The 6,164-nt window shown below is 45.1% G+C and overlaps 1 long non-coding RNA gene across 1 annotated transcript; it reads left to right on the forward strand.

Annotated features, from left to right (window-relative positions):
• Positions 1 to 1,399: 1,399 nt before the first annotated feature.
• LOC115185828 (uncharacterized) lies at positions 1,400 to 1,761 on the forward strand. Its single transcript, XR_003875408.1, has 2 exons — positions 1,400 to 1,610; positions 1,712 to 1,761. It is a non-coding gene; the product is annotated as an uncharacterized LOC115185828 (long non-coding RNA).
• Positions 1,762 to 6,164: the final 4,403 nt, after the last annotated feature.

Here is a 6,164-nt window from a genome sequence, read left to right on the forward strand (position 1 = left end):
TTGCTTCAGAGCTCGTGTATTTTCTGTATACCAGGGAGCTAGTTTCTTATGACAGATGTTTTTAATTTTTAGGGGTGCAACTGCATCTAGGGTATTGCGCAAGGTTAAATTGAGTTCCTCGCGTTAGGTGGTTAACTGATTTTTGTCCTCTGACGTCCTTGGGTAGGCAGAGGGAGTCTGGAAGGGCATCAAGGAATCTTTGGGTTGTCTGAGAATTTATAGCACAACTTTTAATGCTCCTTGGTTGGGGTCTGAGCAGATTATTTGTTTCAATTGTAAACGCAATAAAATGGTGGTGTGATAATCCAGGATTATGAGGAAAAACATTAAGATCCACAACATTTATTCCATGGGACAAAACTAGGTCTCGGCAGTAAAGTCCAGCAGGTTCCCTCAGCACTATTGGGAAGTTCCAATGTTACAGTGATACTGGTATGCAGCCATACTACTAGTTAATGCAATACTATATTATAGTACCAGCAGTCAATAGCTGATACTAGTCTGAAACTGATTGGAAATGTGTATTATAAAAGTCAGACAGTTGAAGGTTCATTTAAAGAGCATTTTGAAATCCTTGGAAATGGATCGTAAGAAGCATCTCTTCAGCTTCTGTTCTGACCTGAAGTCAGTGCAGTGTATTACTGTTCTGACCTGAAGTCAGTGCAGTGCATTACTGTTCTGACCTGAAGTCAGTGCAGTGTATTACTGTTCTGACCTGAAGTCAGTGAAACGTATTACTGTTCTGACCTGAAGTCAGTGCAGTGTATTACTGTTCTGAAGTCAGTGCAGCGTATTACTTTTCTGACCTGAAGTCAGTGCAGCGTATTACTGTTCTGTCCTGAAGTCAGTGCAGTGTATTACTGTTCTGTCCTGAAGTCAGTGCAGAGTATTACTGTTCTGACCTGAAGTCAGTGCAGTGTATTACTGTTCTGAAGTCAACACAGTGATGTAGATACCCTTCTCTCTTCTACAAAACCCCCTTCTGATCCTTTACTCCATAACTGCAGTGTTCATCAACACCCAGCACACCTGCTATCCACCGCTGTTGATGTCTGAGCACATGGAGGAAGTTGATATCAAACCTCTGTACCAAATAATGTGGTGGTTGTTGTCTTGAAGAAACAGTTCAGGTATTTCTTCAAATTACTGCCTTTTTCTAGTGTGATGACGGAAGAATCTATAACACAGATCAAATCTAAAGTCTAAAAAAGACAAATACTTTCAACGATGTAGATACCGGTATGTTCCACAATACACCTTTAAGTTGAACAGGAGACCTGTAGCTGAACAAGGGATCTGCTTGAATATCAACACAAGTTCTGACGTCAAAGTGATGTCATTTCCTTCCCCTCCGGCAGCTCAGTTCAGCTCCCCTTCTCTATTGACTTATTCTCCTCTCCCCCTATGGGCTCTGGTCTAAAGTAGTGCACTAGAAAGGGAATAGGGTGCCTTTTGGGATGCTGACATACATTTGACACTCCCACTAGATCACATCACATCTCTGACTATCTGAAAACCCTTTCTCCTTGTCCATGTGACTCTTCTCTCCAGAACCATCAACATGATCAAGCTTCTCATACATGTAGCAACTCTACCACTATGGGTGACAGGTACTAAATCCTTCATGAAAGATAGATTTACTACTGAAATATATTGCTGTCTATATGCTGAGTAATACTGTATATTTCATATTGTCTGTTTTCATCCACAGGGCTGTCACAAACAGACAAAGTTCACCAGACTCCTACTGCAATACTAAAAGGACCTGAAGATAAAGTTCAACTCACCTGCAGACACACTGTGTCACGACTGTGACAGATGGTGGCGCCCCTCCTCGGCCGGGCGGGGCTCGGCGGTCGTCGTCGCCGAACTACTAGCTGCCATCGATCCCTGTTTTGTTTCACTTTCGTTTGGTTAGGTCTAGGTAGGCACGCACCTGTTTTGGGTTAGTCATTAGAAAGGGGGGGTTATTTAGGTTAGCGTAGGATGTATGGTTTTTGTACGTGATTGTGTTTCTCTGTTTGCTTTGCTTGGTGACACTCTGATTTTGTATTTTGCAGTAGTGCGTGTGTTTGCACCAACAGTGTTTTGTCCCCTGTGTTTGGGGCACCTTGTTTTGTTGTGCGCTTTGATCGCTGTTTTGGGAAGGCTTGTGTTTTTGCCGTTGTGCTTATTAAAGCCACTACCCTGTATCGCAGCTTCCTGCATTTGATTCCTCACCCACTACACCCAAGCTTGACACACTGATCCAAATTACTACATGATACTGTGGTACCAACAGTCAGCCCAAAACACTGCTCTGAAACTCATTGGGTATGTGAGATACACCAGTCCAACGGTGGAAGATTGCACTGGTCTGGGCACTGGTCAAAAGTGTGCCGTATATAGGGAATAGGGTGTCATTTGGGATTCAGATGCTTTCTAAATGTGTGTGGGACAGTATGGGTGCCTGGACCAGGGCCAGTGGTGCAGCAGGTCCCTAGGGGGCATGGGCCAGGGAACGTTGTATGGGAGGGCCCTAGGGGGCCTGGGCCAGGGAATGCGGTATGGGAGGGCCCTAGGGGGCCTGGGCCAGGGAATGTGGTATAGGAGGGCCTCTATGGGGCCTGGGCCAGGGAATGTGGAATGGGAGGGCCGTAGAGGGCCTGGGCCAGGGAATGCGGTATGGGAGGGTCCTTGGGGGCCTGGGCCTGGTGACACTCTGTCTCCATATGTGTAGACCATGTATCTGATGCTGTTTGTACAAAAAGAGTATGGAGTGTCATACTTTTTCTGTCCAGACATCATCAGATATAAGGGCTACATACTGTATTGAGTGACTGAGCATGGTTGAATGTGTGTATGTGTATATGTATACAGTGGGGAGAACAAGTATTTGATACACTGCCGATTTTCCTACTTACAATGCATGTCATTTTTTATCATAGGTACACTTCAACTGTGAGAGATGGAATCTAAAACAAAAATCCAGAAAATCACATTGTATGATTTTTAAGTAATTAATTTGCATTTTATTGCATGACATAAGTATTTGATCACCTACCAACCAGTAAGAATTCCGGCTCTCACAGACCTGTTAGTTTTTCTTTAAGAAGGCCTCCTGTTCTTCACTCATTACCTGTATTAACTGCACCTGTTTGAACTCCTTACCTGTATAAAAGTCATCTGTCCACACACTCAATCAAACAGACTCTAACCTCTTTTTCAAGACCAGAGAGCTGTGTAAGGACATCAGGGATAAAATTGTAGACCTGCACAAGGCTGGGATGGGCTACAGGACAATAGGCAAGCAGCTTGGTGAAAAGGCAACAACTGTTGGCGCAATTATTAGAAAATGGAAGAAGTTCAAGATGACGGTCAATCACCCTCGGTCTGGGGCTCCATGCAAGATATCCCCTCGTGGGGCATCAATGATCATGAGGAAGGTGAGGGATCAGCCCAGAACTACACGGCAGGACCTGGTCAATGACCTGAAGAGAGCTGGGACCACAGTCTCAAAGAAAACCATTAGTAACACACTACGCCGTCATGGATTAAAATCCTGCAGCGCACGCAAGGTCCCCCTGCTCAAGCCAGCGCATGTCCAGGCCCATCTGAAGTTTGCCAATGACCATCTGGATGATCCAGAGGAGGAATGGGAGAAGGTCATGTGGTCTGATGAGACAAAATAGAGCTTTTGGTCTAAACTCCACTCGCCGTGTTTGGAGGAAGAAGAAGGAAGCGTACAACCCAAAGAACACCATCCCAACCGTGAAGCATGGAGGTGGAAACATCATTCTTTGGGGATGGTTTTCTGCAAAGGGGACAGGACGACTGCACCGTATTGAGGGGAGGATGGATGGGGCCATGTATCGCGAGATCTTGGCCAACAACCTCCTTCCCTCAGTAAGAGCATTGAAGATGGGTCGTGGCTGGGTCTTTCAGCATGACAACGAAGACAACAATGGGTAAGACAACAACAGCTAATCAGCTAAGACAACAACAACAGGTAAAATGGTGATGAATGGGCAGAGAGGGTCAGTTAACTACACACAGGGCCTGAGTTCGGGGCTGGGGCCGACAGATAAACAAAATAAACAAAATGGAGTACCATGACTAATGAACAGTCCAGCAGGCATCAGCTGTGTAGCCAAGTGATCATAGGGTCCAGTGAACAGCAATAGATGAAACAGGGAAGCGGCTGGGTAGTCGTTACTAACTAGCAAGCGGGAGACACAGCGTTTAAAGTTAGCAGGCCGGGGCTAGTAGAAGCGCCTTCTCCGACGTCCGGCAAAGGTCGGTTAGGGGCACAGCGGATGGGTATACTTCGGCAGACCAGTCGTGGTGGAACGGCGGGGGAATTCTTTTCGACAAAGGGTCCAGGCCATGTTGGCGAAAGAGGTATTGTGGTTGTAGTAATTTTTGTTGCTAGCCGGGGAGATGCGCCTGGCTCACGGCTAACTGGTGCTAGGTTCGGGAAAAGGACAATAGCCATTATAGCCACTCGGTAGCAGCTAGCTAGCAGCGATGATCCGCTGCAAAGGTCCAGAGCTTACGGCCGGAATCCGGGTGAAGTAGTGGCTTCTAGTCGTGTTAGTGAGAGTCGGGAGGCATCTAGATGTGTAGCCGAGTGATCATAGGGTCACTGAAGAGGGCCGGGAGGTTGGCCACTCTTTATCACTTTATCAACAGTACTACGTCATACCAGACGAATGTCTGACTGCTTGGACTGCAAATAACTCAGATACACATTAAAACATGAAATGACCCATGGCATTAATAAGACCTCACTCAGAGATCCACAAAAATAATATAACATTCAAAATGGGTGAATATTTCCTTTAACCATCAATCAACTAACTCCAGATAGCAGTGCATCAGATCTCCTTCTCTGCTCTACTAAACCCTGCTTCCTGTCCCACATAGACTCCTCCTGCAGGGTTCATCTCAGGTCTCTGATGGTTTAGATGTTCTCATAAGGAGGCAGCATCCCTTTATAAGATCACTGAGATGAGTTGATGAGAAGCCACCTCTAATTCATGTGGAGTGGTTTGTCTGTCTCATTCTTTCTGTCTCCTTAACAGTGAGTCAACATGATCAGAATTCTTATCTCCATCACCATGGGTTACACAGCCTGGGCTGCAGGTATTCAGATCATTGATTTCATCAACTACTAATATCCTCATTTGATAGTTTATGTTTCAGGTGAAAATTTAGAATTTTTTCTGTCTCTCTCTCTGTCTCTCTCTCTCTCTCTGTCTCTCTTTGTCTCTCTCTCTGTGTCTCTCTGTCTCTCTCTGTCTCTATCTCTCTCTCTCTGTCTTTCTCTCTCTCTCTGTCTCTCTCTCTCTCCAGGTTCTTCTCTCAGTAACCAGGTTCACCAGAGTCCTGCAGCCCTGTACAAGAACCAGGGAGAGTTGGCTAAGATGGAGTGTTCACATAGTATATCAACCTATAATGTCATCCTCTGGTACAAGCAATCCGACTACAGAGAATTGGTGCTATTAGGATACCTGTATGGGAAAACTGGATCTCCTGAGGCTGGATTTGATATAGAAGGAGATGCTAATGCAGGTGGTACCAGCACCTTAACCATCAATCAACTAACTCCAAATAGCAGTGCTGTGTATTACTGTTGCTGCTAGTTTACACAGTGCATCAGATCTCCCCTCTCAGCTCTACAAAAACCTCCTCCCTGGTGTACTGTAGACTAATCACACCTGTATTAACATCACACTGTATCTGACTCTGATTCAATGCCAAAACACTCACCAGCTGGTCTAACAGAAAGGGGAGGTTCCCTCTGATCTACAGGAGACCCATGATACAGTATGGTATGATATCATGTCTTTCCTGTAGGTGGAGTTTACAGATCAACAATCCATGTGGACTCAACCGACAACAGTACCACAGTAAACTATGGTGTGTAGTAAGGAGTCTGAGAGTTGAAGATCCATGTCCTTTTGAATGTTCATCATGACTCAGTGTTGAACTAAGAATCCTTCACTGTTGGATATTTTTTCACCTCTGAACGTGAATCTCTTGATAATACTTGATCACTATTAGATACCGTCTAAAATAATCTATAATTCCATATATTTCCTGAATGACTACAGTAGTTATAACAAACAGGTCTCTCTCTCCTCTTCTGTACAGGTGAGCTTCTCTGCTCCAGCGTTCTTCAG

The sequence above is a fragment of the Salmo trutta genome, unplaced genomic scaffold, assembly GCF_901001165.1.
Source record: "Salmo trutta unplaced genomic scaffold, fSalTru1.1, whole genome shotgun sequence".
Taxonomy (NCBI): domain Eukaryota; kingdom Metazoa; phylum Chordata; class Actinopteri; order Salmoniformes; family Salmonidae; genus Salmo; species Salmo trutta.